The sequence below is a fragment of the Melanotaenia boesemani genome, chromosome 6, assembly GCF_017639745.1.
Source record: "Melanotaenia boesemani isolate fMelBoe1 chromosome 6, fMelBoe1.pri, whole genome shotgun sequence".
In the NCBI taxonomy this organism is placed as follows: domain Eukaryota; kingdom Metazoa; phylum Chordata; class Actinopteri; order Atheriniformes; family Melanotaeniidae; genus Melanotaenia; species Melanotaenia boesemani.
Genome location: NC_055687.1, coordinates 15,361,973 through 15,378,558, shown reverse-complemented (window position 1 = coordinate 15,378,558; position 16,586 = coordinate 15,361,973). Strand labels below are relative to the sequence as shown.

The following is a 16,586-nucleotide window of genomic DNA, read 5'->3' as shown; positions in this document are numbered from 1 at the left end:
CAGAGAGTGCAGTGTAGTGTGTTTCTCTGAAACATGGCTGAGCAGCAGCACACCCGATACCACCGTGGAACTACCTGGATTTTACCTGGTGAGAGCGGACCGGGACTGTAAGCTCAGTGGCAAGAGGAAAGGAGGGGGACTCGCACTGTATGTGAACAACAGATGGTGCCACCCTGGGCATGTTACGGTGAAGGAGACTGTCTGCAACCAGGACACGGAGCTTTTAGCGGTGAGTCTCCGACCATACTACATGCCACGGGAGTTCTCCCACACCATCGCCATTGTTGTTTATGTTCCTCCACGGGCACACGCTGACACCGCGTGTGACGTCATTCAATCCGTCGTTGCCAGGCTGCAAACACAACATCCAGACGCGTTCGTCCTAATATCTGGGGACTTTAACCATGTCACACTGGACAATACATTGCAGGACTTTTATCAGTTTGTAAACTGCCCCACCAGGCAGAACCGGACAATAGACCTCCTGTATGCAAACACTAAGGATGCATACACCGCCATACCCCTCCCCCCACTGGGAAAGTCCGACCACAACTTGGTCTATCTCCAGTCTCAGTACAAGCCAAAAGTACAGAGGCAGCCTACAACCACCCGCTCCTTCAGGAAGTGGACCCCTGAGGCAGAGGAGGCTCTGAGGGACTGTTTCAACTCCACAGATTGGAATGTACTCATTGAGCCACACAGTGAGGACATTGAGGGGGTTACTCACTGTTTCACAGACTATGTGAACTTCTGCAGGGATACTGTTCTCCCTATTAAGACTGTGCGCTGTTTCCCCAACAACAAGCCCTGGATTACCAGCGACATCAAGGAGGTCCTCAACAGAAAGAAGAGGGCGTTCAAAGATGGAAACAGGGAGGAGATGAAGCAGGTACAGAGGGAGCTCAAGATTCGCCTGCGGGAGGCCAAGGAGTCCTACAGCAGGAAGGTGGAGTAGAAGCTGCAGCAGAACAACATGAGGGAGGTCTGGGAAGGGATGAAGACCATCACAGGCTGCAAGAAGAACCGCAGCACAGCAGAAGGGGACACAGAGAGAGCAAATCAGTTCAACCAGTTCTTCAACAACGCCCCCTCTCTCCCAACCCGCCCACCACCTATCATCATCAGCCAGCAGGAGGACACAGGCAGCGCCACAGCACCCATCACCATCACGGGTCAGCAAGTCAGCAGAGAGATGAAGCGGCTTCGCCCTGGTAAGGCAGCAGGTCCGGACAAGGTGTGCCCGAGATTACTCAAGGCCTGTGCTGCTGAGCTGGGGGATCCCCTCCAGCGGGTCTTCAACATGAGCATCAGTCTGGGGAAAGTTCCAACCCTGTGGAAGACATCCTGTCTCGTCCCAGTCCCCAAGACGCCACACGCGAGTCAACCAGAAGACTTCAGGCCGGTGGCTCTAACATCACATGTGATGAAGACCCTGGAACGGCTGATGCTCCACCACCTCAGACCCCAGGTTCAACACGCCCAGGACCCCCTGCAGTTTGCCTACCAGGCAAAGGTGGGGGTGGATGACGCCATCCTGTACCTCCTTCACCGGGCACACACTCACTTGGACAGTGGCAGCGGCGCTGTGAGGGTCATGTTCTTCGACTTCTCCAGCGCCTTCAACACCATCCAGCCCACTCTTCTGAGAGACAAGCTGCATAACATGGGAGCGGACTCACATCTGGTCTCCTGGATTGTGGACTACCTCTCAGAGAGACCACAGTACGTTAGGCTGGGTGGCTGCACATCTGACACTGTGGTCAGCAGCACCGGAGCACCACAGGGCACTGTGCTCTCCCCTGTCCTGTTCACAATCTACACATCAGACTTCCAGTATGAGTCTGAGCTCTGCCACATGCAGAAGTACTCAGACGACACTGCCATAGTTGGATGTATTAAGGATGGACAGGAGGAGGAGTACAGGAGTTTGGTGGAAGACTTTGTTGGCTGGTGCAGGGCGAACCACCTGAAGCTGAACACTTCCAAAACCAAGGAGCTGGTGGTGGACTTCAGGAGGAACAGATCAGACCTGAGGCCCGTCTCCATAGAGGGTGTGGAGGTGGAGTCGGTCAGTTCATATAAGTACCTGGGACTGCAGCTTGATGACAGACTGGACTGGTCAGAGACCATCAACGCCATCCACAAGAAAGGACAGAGCCGTCTGTACTTTCTAAGGAGGCTGAGGTCCTTCAACATCTGCAAGAAACTGCTGCTGATGTTCTACCAGACTGTGGTGGCCAGTGTCCTTTTCTATGCTGTGGTGTGTTGGGGAGGCAGCATAAAGAAAAGGGACGCAGCACGGCTGGATAGAGTGATCCGAAGGGCAGGATCTGTGGTGGGCACAGAGCTGGACTCTTTGGTCTCAGTGGCAGAAAAAAGGACCTTGGACAAGATCCTGACCATCCTGGACTCCTCCTCTCACCCTCTGCATAGAACTCTGAGCAGGCAGAGGAGTGTGTTCAGCCCCAGACTACTGTCCCTGACCTGCTCCACCAACAGACTCAAAAACTCTTTCGTACCCCGGGCCATCCGGCTGTACAACATCTCGCTGAGGGAGCAGGGGTCACAACCACAACCATAGTCTGAATAGTTTTTATGGACATGTGCCTTTTTCTCATTTGGAAGCACATTTGCTCTTATCCCATTCTGTTAACACTGTCTCAGCAGTTTTTGCACATCCTGCACTTTTTCACTCATGCACCTTGTTTGGCTACCACCGTCAACATATGTACATACTTGATCACCTGTACAGTATATATGTACATAGACCATAATAATGGTCTTCTTTATCTACCGTTGCCTCTATTTAATTTTAAATTAGTCTAGTTATGCTTAAGTACTAACCCCTAATGTCAAGTACTAACCTTTAATGTATGTATATGCTACTGGATGCTTGAATTTCCCTCGGGATCAATAAAGTATCTATCTATCTATCTATCTATCATCCATGCATTCATCTCCAGTAGGCTGGTTTACTGTAATGGTCTTTTAACAGGACTTCCTAAAAAGAGCATTAAACATCTGCAGCTCATCCAGAACGCTGCTGCTAGAGTTTTAGCCAGGACTAAGAGATCTGAACACATCACACCAGTTTTGAAATCTTTACACTGGCTTCCAGTCAGTCACAGAATAGATTTTAAAACCCTTCTGCTTGTTTACAAATCCCAGAATGGTTTAGGCCCAGAATACATCTGTGATATGTTGAGAGAATATAAACCTAGCAGAGCTCTTAGGTCCAAAGACTCTGGTCAACTAGTTCAGACCAGAGTCCAGACTAAACATGGAGAAGCAGCATTTAGCTGTTATGCTGCAAACAAATGGAACAAACTGCCAGTGGAGATTAAACTTTCCCCAAATGTAGACATTTTTAAATCCAGGTTAAAAACATTTCTTTTCTCATGCGCCTATGCATGAAATCTGCATGTTAACTTTTTAAACTTATCTTGCTTTTAATCATTTCAATGTAATTTATTATTTTATTGTGATTATGTGTTGATTATGTGTTGATGCCTTTTACTATTCTAAATATCTGTAATGTCTTTGTTTTATGTAAAGCACTTTGAATTGTCCTGTACATGAAATGTGCTATACAAATAAACTGCCTTGCCTTGCCTTGCCTTACTGGCTAAGAGCCTCCAGTCTGACTCATTTACAAAATATAGAAAAAGAAAACAAAACAAACAAAAAAAAAAAAATTAAATCTAGTATCTAAACCAGTGTTTCTCAGTCCTGGTCCTCAGGACCCCCTGCCCTGCATGTTTTTATTTAGATGTTTCCAATAGGTGTGCTGGAGTTTTAAACATCCAAAACATGCAGGAGAAGGGTTCCTGAAGACCAGGATTGAGAAATGCTGATTTAAACAATGCGTACTGTACAGATATTTGTAATTGTTTATCCAAATGAAATACTACGCTATGATTGAATTGCTGCAAATAACCATCACATCAGCTGAAACAACATCAGGCTTCAGTAAAGGAGGGGAGACATGCCACAGGAGGCGTGATGAGTTTCTATACCTGTAGCCCCTCTATAGAAATGTGTTTTTGTAAGGGAGACTAAGCACAGAAAATGTTCTCAACCCCTTTTGTAACACTGTGTTTAGAGGTGATGGGTGTTGGCAGAACTCTGGGTGATTAATGATTGCATCATCTTTAGTGGCAGCACTATTTCTCTATTTGTGACATTATAAAATGAAGAAATATTTCTGTTTATGACCCCGGGTTGTGACCTAAGATAAAAAAAAAAATGTTAAAAAAAAGTAATGATAGCAATGATAGCAGAAGGTATCTGATGTAAGTGGTTTGGATAGAAAAAATCCTCTCAAAGAGCAGATACAGACACAAAAGATCAGTCAAAGAAAAGTTATTTTAGTTATTAAACTAAACTTACCAACCACGATAAATCAAAATAAAGAAACAATGTCTGTATTCAATTAAATTATAGTAAATTAATTCTTTTTTTGGATAGATAAAATATTTTTGTAATTTCATGTATATATTCTTTACATAAGCTGATTTACCAAACAACAGCCTACCTAATAAGAACAATAAATAAAAAGTTAAAAAAGCTTTCAATTGGGGCAAAAATCATTTTATGATATTAGAATAGTGGAGGATCTTGATTTTGTCCATATAAAAATCAACAATACTGATGGAAACATAGATCTATATCCAGAGTTTAACGTTTTAGATCTATGAACTTGGCTGACCTCTGACCTCAGCAGCTTCTGCCTGCTCTTATCTGTTACATGTTGAATGGGTTAATGTTTTACAGCTCAGACATGCCACTGTTTTGAAGCTTATCTTGAAATAGGAGACAGTACATGTGTTAGCGACATCCAACCATCTTTCCAAACATCCAAAGTGAGGAATTTAGCTGTTTTTTAGCTCTTTGAACTATTGATGGAGGATGTCATGATTCAACAGTTATTTTCAACCCATTTCATGACACTGTGACCTGTTCAGGGTTCACACTTCCTCTCACCTAATAGCAGCTGGAATCGGCCCTAGCATCCCTATGATGCTGCACTGGAATCAGCTTTTATAGAAAATGCTTGGTAGGAATGTATTTCAAGACTGACAGGCAAATATTAAAGACTGAAATAAAGGCTGTACAATAACTACGTTTTCCTCACCCTGTTCCTTGAATTCAGTTTAAGGTTTAATTTGTCAGCACATGAATATTTTTCATCACCATATCAGTGTTCTGGGCTGATGAAACCGCAACTGTTTGTGGCATTTGATGCAAGACAAAGCAAGTTATAGTAAATGTCATGCATAAAAGCAAAAGCAAAGCATTATATTTTACATAATAGAACAGAAATAGGTTAAACTACAAACGTGCATAAATCAAATTAAATCATATAAAAGAAGCCCTTCGAGAGACCTCCACCAAGTTAAAGGGTCACTCACCTGAGAATAACCCCAGAAGGCCCAACAACCCACCCAGATCCAGATTATTAACACGGTCTGAGTAAAAAAATATGTTGCATTACAACATTGACCATGATGTCATCTTCTTCTTTTTTTTTTTCTACTGAAAATGTACTCAAAATCCATCCATAACTTTTTGACTTATGTTGCTAACACAGAGAAACTAACTCAGCCAAAAACATAATAAAAAATAAGCAGAACCAAAATAATGAATGCAAAATAAGCTTTGGCTATGCACCAACAAATGAATAAGGAAGCCTCAGATGAGGGAGAAGCGGTCAGTTCCTCGTATTACAATCAATAGAACTAAGTTTAGACATTTTTGACAAGTTGCCCAGACCTCTTGTAAAAAAACAACAAAACAACAAAACAAAACAAACAAACAAAAAAAAAAAAAAAAAGTGAAGCATTTCCAAGGTAATGTTTAGACATCTCAGAATGTCCATTCTCATTATCGTTATCTGTGATTTCTTTGTGTGAGCCTCCTGCAAAGGTAGCCATGTATTTCTGTGCCATCACATTACTCCTGCATGTTTAGTCTGTTCCCGTAGATAGAATGGGTTATTGCACAATATGTCACGTCCATTGTATTTGTACGTGTTTTTGGAGTTTTGCATAGCACTTCACCTACTATACTATGAGAGAAGGAAATCCTTCCCTTAACTTTTACACTAACCATTTAGTTTTATTTTAACTTTGCAAAATACTTCAAATGCAGTGTTGGGATAGTTACTTTAAAAAAGTAATTAGTTAATAGTTACTCATTACTCATTACTTTTGTAAATTGCAATGAAATTACTCGTTACTGCATTGAAAAGTAATGCCACTACTTATTACTGTACCATTTCTTAATTCACCGTGTAGACATGGACGAACATAATAGCCAAATTACCACTGCCTGTCTGCATAGTGTTTACTGTGTATTGTAAACAAAATGGCTTTGAAACCATAAGGACAACATCCCTGTCTGTGGGAAGAAATTGGCACACTAGTCTCATAATCATTTTATCTGGTATTTTTCTAAACCTGGGCGATTCAATAGTTGACAGGGGGAGCACGTCTCTTACAATGACCCCTAACTAGCTTGTTAATTTCTGTCTTAATGGCTGCTGTGCTCCAGAAATGTTGAAAAAAAGCATAGCTTGTTGAAGGACTCCTTCCACTGACCGGTGAGCAGGATCTTTCACCACAAGTTTGGACTGAACTAAAAATAATGCGAATATTGCCACTGACCAAAAAGCCTGTATCTCCGACTCTCTAGCTTAATTTTTCTTTCTCTTTACATGCGTACCACTTAAAACAGATCAGAACTTTACACATAGGCAAACACGGCTCGAGTAACGCAGAAAAACGCGTTACTGTAGTCCAGTAAAGTAATTTCGTTACCAGTTGTTACGACCCGACTCAGGGGTATGTAAGGGCGTAACAAAACACACGACATGGACAGGTGGTAAATTAAAATGAAAGCACATTTATTTACAATTCCCGTGAAAGTGATGACAACCTGTTAAACAAAATAAAGATGTGCTGGGGTTAGCGGACCTGCAGAAAGAAACAAACCAAAACCTATACCAAACACTCACCGAGTGCACACACAGACACAACCGCAACTCGGTGAGGAAACAAAAACCAAACAAAAGCAACAGGCCCATAACTAAAGTGACAGTCGTCACAACACAATAAAACACTAACCTAGCCCAGCACTAAAACAATCACAAAGTAAATTTAACACAACTAAACACTTAAACACCCATTGTGGAAAGGAGGTGGTCGCGACACACACACACCCGGTGCACAACATGAGGGGGAGAGCGGCCGGAGCCATTCTGGCTTCTCCCCCTCCAGACCTGCCTCGGCTGCAGCCTTTTCAGCCTCAGCGTTCCCTTGGGCTGCAGCCTGACTGGTCCAGAGGGCTGCCAATCAAACGGGGCGGGGACAGAGTCGCTGGCCTTAGCCACTCCGGGCAGCGCTCTGCAGTCCCAAATCAAAACAGAAACGGCCACAGCTGTCTGCAAACAGCAGGGGCCGTAACACACCCCTCCTAAAGTGTCAAAATCCTCCCTCAAGGATTTTGGCACAAAAATAAAAAACAACAAAATAAAAATCACAAACACAATTGGTAGCGTTGCTCCAAACCCAGTCCATGCCCCAAAATGTTCTCCACGGAGAACACGGAGGTACACCTAACCTTCTGGGACTATTCTACCGTCCCCGACTAGGGACATCAATCTGGCAGGACTCATCCTGCTACTTACACTCGAATAGTCCAGCCCACACAAAAGGATACCACCTAGCACAGCTGGTACACAAAACACAACACCACAAATGAGGGGAGACGAGACGCCCAGTCTTGCCTCTTCCTCCGAAGGTGAGGGAAACAAATCAAAATCAAATCAAATTTCTCACTCCACACACGAGCGAACCCTTTCAGCCACCACAACCGAAAGGAGGCCGACGGCGAGCGCACCCCCACCATGCTTCAAATGACAGGCTCACACAATTGAGCAGCTAAAAAGGCATAAACAAAGGAGAGTTCCTGAACATACGCAGCCTTCGCACAACCGCACTGTCTACACCTTCGCCAGGGTGTCAGAACTAGTGTCGGCATCTCAGGGGAGGACAAGAGGTACTCAACCTGCAGCACCTTCTCAACCTATGAGAGGGAAGTCCTCCACCTCACGCAGGGTCGCCCCTAGGCCAGAGCGCCCTATACAGCTGCAGCCTTGAGTTCAGGTCACCAATCACCTTTACACACACACGCTCCCACTGGAGTCGTGGCCACAGCAGCTCCGAATGCCCGTCATCAGCATGGACTGAACTCACCCATCGGCACCATGCTCCACCGGAAGCCGCCAACAGGAAGCTCCTTCAAAATAATAGTTCCCAATCACGCTCACAAGAAAAAAAAAACAAATGGCTAAATTATCCACACCGCGCAAAACCCCAGGAGATCCTTCAAGATGACACTAGAAGAAAACCTCCCGGACGAGCCCCCACTTGTTACGACCCGACTCAGGGGTATGGAAGTGTAACGCACTACTTCACTTCATTACCCAAAAAAGTAATATCGTTACTGTAGCGTTACTCCCAATACTGTTCAAATGCACCAAAATTTCACACAAAAGATTTCAAAGAGGTGTGCTATATGTTACAATTTGATCATGTTGCAGCAAGTATTATGACACTTCAGATTAAGCTTAAAATATCATGGTTAAAAACCCTATTTGTTACTATTTACTATAGGCAGCACTTTGAATCCACATAAAATAGTAAATATCCATTACCAAAACATCTCAGTTGCAAAAAAAAAAAAAAAAAACACCCTAAAAAACAACCAAACAAAAAACATTTGTTGAGACATTTGCTTTAGTATCTATAAGTGATGTGTTGCAAATGTACAGAGAAGCAGAAGACTGACTCATTGCTGCTTGTTCAAAAACTTGTGAAGGAAGCCGACATAGGTGGGGCTCAAATGTTTTTTGTTGGTAACGGGGTATTTTTTTTCTTTATCTCCTGAAGATAACAGATTATTCAAATGCAGAGTTACGAGGGGGCCGGAGCTGCTCCTGGTCCATCACAGAACCAAGACAGAGGCAAACATTCAGACTTTTAGTCACTCCTAGTGAGGATTTATAGACTCAAATCAACCAAACATGCACCGAAGCCAGGAGAGAACCCATGCAAATAGAACGTACAAACTCCACATAAGAATTATAAAAATAAGATATATTAAGTATGTACATTAATAAATTAAATTGGATTTTATTGAGCGTGTTTGTGGGAGAATCACTGTCCTCCTCCAAGCACTCCTTCATGTTTTGGATGCAGCAGTCTGTCTCTGAAGGAGCTCTGCAGGCTGTTAGTGTTCATGGGGGAACAGAGCTGTTCTACAGGGATGCCTCAGCACAGCAACGGACGCAAGCTGACGTCAGATCGAGCAGCATCCAACACTGATTAACATGTCCGATCTTTCTTCTATCAAGTGTGATAAAGACTGAAATTGCAACGTATCTGAATGTTAAGTTTTAACACAATTACACACATACATGACTGTAGCCAAACCCATCAGCTGTAATCTGTTTTGATCATTGAAATCAGGTGTCACACACTTACTTTTGAGCACACTGTAGCGGATTCCATTGTCTTCAAAATAAAGATTGGAACTTTTGTTTAATCGTGACTGAATTAAACATCTCTTGAGGATTTTCTCTCCTTACAGACTAACAGTCTCACTCCCAAAGTGGGGGTCTGACTCAAATTTATGACTTGGTTTCCAGCTCCACAGGTCAACAAAGGTCAACTCTCCCCAACCTGGACTGGGAGGACTTCATCAAGTTATTTACGAGACCTGGGAAATTTCTGAACTTTAATCCTCTGCAACATAAATTTGCTTTTTAGTTAACAACCCAAGGATCCCAGATGCAACTCTTCATCCCAATGTCCACTTTGAAACTGTTTCTTACTAAACTTGTGTTTTTCTTCAACTGATAAGCGGAAACCCCCTTTAACAGAACACCTGGACACACCAAGAAACGTTTATCTTAACATTCCAGAGGGTAATAAAGTGTCTTTCTCTGTTTCTCTGTGTCCCAGCACAAGAGGAGACAAAGACTTTGTGTGAAGAGTAAAAGATCATACTTTTACTAGTCAACAATGTTCATTTAAATAGATACATATATATGTGTGTGTTTTATCTTGATACCATGCGCATGCATATGATCATTATCATTTTGTACAAGGTTTAATCAACAAGCTTGATTAATTGGTGACCTGAAACTTTATTACTGTGTTTGTGTGAGATATAACCTTTTTACTATTTTCTTGTCTTTTCGACGATTCACTGATGGATTTTAATGATGTCTCATTTAAGGCTTTAATAACTTGGATATATAGATATATTCACAAAATGTTTAATTTGATAAGTCTTTACAACATGATCAGACCAGCCCCTCTGTATCTGCTATCTGACCCAAAACCAGCCCACAAGACTGTTATTGGTCAAGATAATGGTCCCATCCTTTCCATGGGGTGGGTCTCCAAACTAACACTTTTAAACTCAGAACAAAGAGTTTAGTTAGTTCTGTTCATCCCCCTCTGCTGCTCTCTTGCCCCTTCCTTTTGGCTCCTCTCCTCCTCCGTGGCCCTCGCCGCTTCAAGTGGACTTCAAGTTCCCTTCTCTCCAAACATGGCTTTCTTCCAGAGTTAGGACACTTGGTCTGAACGCCAGAGAGAGAGAGAGAGATGCTACCACAGAATTAAGTTTGCAGTGATGTGAAGAACATCACTACAGATACTAAAGTTCGTGCCTGCATACCAGATGCATGATTGACAATTTTTGGCTCTTTTTGGACTCCGTAGTTCATTCCCTTTTTCCAGCTAATACTTCGCTTTTCTTGAGTTTTTATCTTTTGGACTTTTAATATAGATCCTAAATAGATCCTACAGAGTTTCTTCTTTTTTGGACTGACCTAAAGCTGGACCTTTTTCATCTTTGCCATATCACCGCAAATCATTCACGGTCCCTCATCGATACCACCAGCCGAGCCGCGGGAGAGTCCGCATCCGCAGAGCTGCCTGATCCAAACCTTCGGACCACCACGTGACACATCTTCTGGCCTTCTGGAAGTCGCTCGGGATCCAAACCACCTGCGCCAACTTCCTCACTTGCCATCAGAGTCACCACAACGGTCGTAAGTCGGCTCGATCCAAACAGAACCAGACGAGTCCTGCTCGGATCAATTCTCTGCCTATCTGCTCTCAGAATGGTTGGTTGTCTGACAGTGACCTTAGTAGTTCTACATCTTAGTTAAACCTCCAATTCAACAGATGAGATTCAGTTTTCCCTTTTTCCTTTTAGGATTTAGAGATCTTTTTTCAGTCCTGAACCTTAGCTTAATTAACACCGCAGGTTAATTAACTTTTGTTCATTTCTTGCATACATTTCATTCATTCTGACACATTGAAATAAGATTTTGGGTTGAACTCCATAGTCTGCATTTTACAATGTTTGATTCATTTTTCCATACGAAGTCCTTTGTAAATATTTCCTTTTCATTTATGCATGATTAGTTTAGTAATAAATATTCCATATTTATTCTAAACTGGTCTGGTTATTGTGAACTTCTCCTTTGAACCATGTTATGGGTCCCTTCGACGTAAGAATTCACGTTAGTAGCGTCCTGAGACTGATTGATTGATAACGGATTGATTTTTAGTTTGAATTAATTAATTTATTAAATTAATTAATTAATTTAGTTCTCTAATGGTGTCCACACAGCCATTAGATTAGGAAAGCTATCTGTGTGGTGGTGCCCCACGAGGAAATTCATAAATAATTCCAAGAAATGATTAAAATTAATAATTTTATTAAACATCTTTAATGTTTAATGACGCTTAACGCTACAACACCTTAATCATCATCTCGAGAAAAATGGTCCTCCTTATCTCGAGATAACCAGAAAATTAACTCGTTATCTTGAAATAATGATTGAAAAAAAAAGTAAAGACGATAACGGCTGCTCTCAGCTTCCTTATGAAACATCTGCGCAAAATGATTTTTTTTAAAACAGTGTTGTTCTAAAATTTTGCTTCAAGTTTGATTAATTACTTTCGAAGTATTTTAGTAACCTGTTACAAAACATTTGGCATTGGTGTTTGTGCATTATGGAGGAAGATTAAATATAAAAACAACAATAAATAATAAATAACAGGCAACTAATGTGATCTGGACAAGCAACCCTTTATGATGCGTTCATTATTTGATTCTTAAAATATTTAAAAATAGCCATCTGATTTAAATATTTTGTTTTTACAGACCATATCTATGGCACCACCCTTCCCCTTCTTGTGAACTTCAGACTCAGTCATCAGTTCTCTCCACACCAAAGACCTGAAATGCTATCAAGTCACAACCTGGCGGACAATAAAAAATCATAAATGCTGAATAAACACTGAACAGGAAACTGGTCAGAAGAGCACCATGGATGATCTTCTGCTTTTTAATGGGACAGAAAACATGCAACAAATAAAAATCAACCCAACCCATGTGGTGGTTTAGAATTGCATTTTGCTCTACTAACTAGTTGATTTATGAGTCAGATAATAAATAAACACATACCACTGTTTTGTCCACGTGACTTGTACGGTTAAAAATTCTAAATTTCTCCAATGAACTCAACCTACATTTCTTCTGTTTAGTTGAATATTTGGTCAAATCTTATAGTCTGAGCGAAATCACATCATCCTTTAATGTGCTGCTCACCAAGGAGTTGATGAAAAAGCCAAAAAGCATAAACTGTTCTATTTGTTTTATTGTACAATTACAATCAGACATCATTTTAGCCACTGAGAGGTGACAGAAATGACTGTTTACTCCCTCATTAAGCCACTCTTCAGCAAACTTAGATCATCTTATTTACAGACTAAAACACAAATTTATCCCAAAGTGCTTTACATGGCAAAGAAAAATTCAAACTTAAACAAAAAGGGAAAATAAAAAAGTAAAAGATTAAATGACTAACAACACTGTAAAAGTATATTGCAAATGACGTTAAGATGTGTTGAAATTTTAAATAAATAAATAAATTAAAAAATCTAACAGAACGCTTTAACAAAATACAAAATTGTTTTGATTATTCACACAAGTAGCACACAGGTTAAATTATTGAATATAAGCACCTTCAGTTCAGTCTGATTTGTTTGAGAGTCTTTGTTGTTTTTAAATGAAGCTGAAAAAAAGCAACTTGTTAATTTTTTCTTCTAAAGCCAAAATGCTGTCAGAAGACAACATTTAGCATCCAATAAAAGACAAAAACAATCATGTGAAGTCTAATTTCACTGTGAACCCATAACATCTCATTTATCTAAAATACATATTTCTGTCATTTTAGTTTTAACCCACCCAAAGTTTTTTTTTATTTTACATTTTAACTGTGTTGTAGGTGGAGATGCTAGAAAAACAGGCTTTTTAAAAAGAGCAAAACAAGTAAAAATTCTATGTTTTGTCAAACAAACCCAGTCAAATATTCCCTCTTTATGGTGGAAGTGAAGGCATCACAGGAGTTTTAATTGCTGATCATCTGCAGGACAAAAAGTGGTTAAATGACTCAGATAAACACATTTTAACTTAAGAATTCTGTGTGAATAAATATGGTGATTAGAACAAATACTTAAATCAGTAAATATCATTTATTTAAAGAAAAATGACAAACTTGTCTCATTCAGACATTTATTATCATTTGTACTATGTCAGAAAAATGAAAACTAGAACTTGCCTGGGGCTGTTATTTGGTATTCATATTCTCGTACACTGGCCTTTCCTCGCCCATTTCCTCATACACGTGTTCCTGTTGCACTGGCGAGAAAAATAGAATTCCTTAATTAATTAACTTAATTAACTAAAACATTTATGATCTTACAGTGGGTGTAGGTTAATATAGGAATGAATACGTACCTGTTCTAAGGTTTGGATCAGGAAGTGGATTTTTCTTTCTAAATTTCAGAAAGTGCAGTTAAGATATGACAGTGCTGTCACTAACAATACACAGTATGCTTTTGTACATATATATATATATATATATATATATATATATATATATATATATATATATATATATATTAAAATGCGTTAAGTTGTTTGTCATTGTATTCATATCAAAAATGAGCAAAACAACGAACACTGAAATTTTAGCTGAAGTAACTTTATGATGGACACATATTTAATGGTGCTTTATTGCTTGTGCAATAGAAAGAAAGAGAAACTATGCACTCACAATTGTAGGTTTTAAAGATTGACTAATCAAATAAATATTTAGTTGTAATGCTTTTCTTTAAGGTTTAGTTTGTTCTGGTGAGAAAAGGTTCAGTTTTTGTAACAAGACAAAGAAATTATTTTTAACTTACACTCCTGGCATTTTCTCAGCCATTTCTTCATACATGTGTTCCTGTTGCACTGGTGAGACAAACAGAATTCCTTCATTTCCGTGGTATTATAACTAAAACATTTATGATCTTAAAGTAGGTGTAGGTTAATATAGGAATGAATACGTACCTGTTTTGTGGTTTGGATCAGGAAGTGGATTTTTCTTTCTAAATGTCAGAAATTGGGTGTAGTTAAGATATGATCACTTTTTTTGGAACATGACAAAGAAAGTTTTTTAACTTCATATCTACAGAGATTTAACAAGATATCTGAGTCAAAGCTGAAATCACAAATATGTCAAATATACACACTTGCTGAAAAGCAGATCATTGGAAAGTAGATTTTTAATATATTGAAGCTAAATATTTTTTGTTGCATCCATTTTACCTTTAATTTTAAAATGCTATTGTGTCTTGATTAAAAACCTCAATGATAAATGTAACTTATAGGTGAAAGCTGTTTTCTTCTTACTTTTTTCTGTACATGTAGTATCCTCCACTTACACCTGCAGCAGAAATGACTAAACATGCCACTACTACTGCAGCGATGCACCCAGAGGAACATTGTGATGATGAGATGCTTTCTGAAAAAGAATAAATGGAGAAAATATCTTTTTTACAGAACACCTGATATTCTCTTTGTTAGTGAAAAGATTAAGTATTATGAGTTTAACTAAATTAATAAGAGTAGCTAAATGTAAAATATGTGTCAAGAACAACCAGCTAGCCGCCTTTGATCATCTTTACTATGCTGGATTTCACCACATAAACAGAAAAACAACAGCATGCAAGTTTCCTCATAAGTTCAGTTATTGTCATGATGTTGATTAGATGCGCTAAAAAAATTAGGTCCAATGATTCGTTATAAGAAATTTAGAAATGAGCTACTATTCAGAAAACCTGGAATGATTGTTATGCTTCTCAGCTTAGTAAATAATAGGAAATATACAGGAATGCAGAACCCCGAATTTAATACCTTTATTCCATATTTCCAGAGCAAATAATCTGTTTTTAGAGACTATATCCTAAATGCCACTTCCTTAAAAGGAAACAATATTTAGTATATGAAAGTCTTTGTATGTATAGTATTTTAAAGGTACCAGGAAGTTCCATACTATCATTCTGTATGTACAGTCTGTATGTAATATATGATAGCTTAATATGTTCCATAATATGTTCTATATATGATATGCTTAATATGCATTTCGAGGCCAGCCGATGGATGTAGTTCCTTCAGTGGTCCTGGGTCTTCCTGGAGTCTCCTACTGGTGGGTAGTGCCCAGCACAGCAGGGAGGCATCCAGGAGGCATCCTGAACCAGATGCCCGAACCACTTCATCTGACTCCTCTTGATGCGGAGGAGCAGTGACTCTACCCTAAGCCGCTCCCAAATCACTGAGTTTCTCACCCTATCTCTAAGAGAGGGCCCGGCAACCCTGCTGAGAAAACTCATTTCGGTCGCTTGTATTCATGATCTCGTTCTTTCGGTCACTACCCACAGTTCGTGACTATAGGTGAGGGTAGGAATGTAGATTGACCAGTAAATTGAGAGCTTTGCCTTTTGGCTCAGTTCCCTCTTCATCACAACATGTTTCCAGTGAGGGTTGGACATCGCCAAGGCTGCCTTTTGTCACAGACTCTGATCATAACTTTTATGGACAGAAATTCTAGGCGCAGCTGAGGCGTTGAGGGGATCCAGTTTGGTGGCCTCAGGATTGGGTCTCTGCTCTTTGCGGATGATGTGGTTCTGTTGGTTTCAATGGGCCTTGATCTTCAGCTCTCACTGGAACGATTCGCAGCCGAGTGTGAAGCAGCTGGGATAAAAATCAGAGACCATGGTCCTCAGCCAGAAAAGGGTGGAGTGTTTTCTCCTTGTCAGGAATGAGGTCCTGCCCCAAGTGGAGCAGTTCAAATATCTTGGGGTCTTGCTCACGAGTGAGGGAAGGATGGAGCAAGGAGCATTATATGTGCTCCTTTTCAATATGTTGTCATGATTAATGGAACAACAGGTGATGGAGCGGAGAGCCACTAGACCAGCTACGTTTGTGTACAACACATGAAAAGAAGGAAAAAATAATATATATTGTGGGCGTGGAACCCTCTCAACGTGAAAAGTGTGGGTGTTAAGATATCATCGTCCTCCATGGGGTTGACGCCCATGTGTTGTTCCATTAATGTTCTTTTTCAAATCCATCCAGGGGGTCCGCAGACTCATCTTTTCCATCTTGCCTCTGGA

The 16,586-nt window shown here is 40.4% G+C and overlaps 1 protein-coding gene across 1 annotated transcript in view; it reads right to left on the bottom strand.

The window, feature by feature from the left end:
* LOC121641393 (carcinoembryonic antigen-related cell adhesion molecule 5) overlaps positions 1 to 16,586 on the bottom strand; it is a 43,489-nt gene that overhangs the window by 7,668 nt on the left and 19,235 nt on the right. The gene's annotated exons all lie outside the window — the stretch shown is intronic.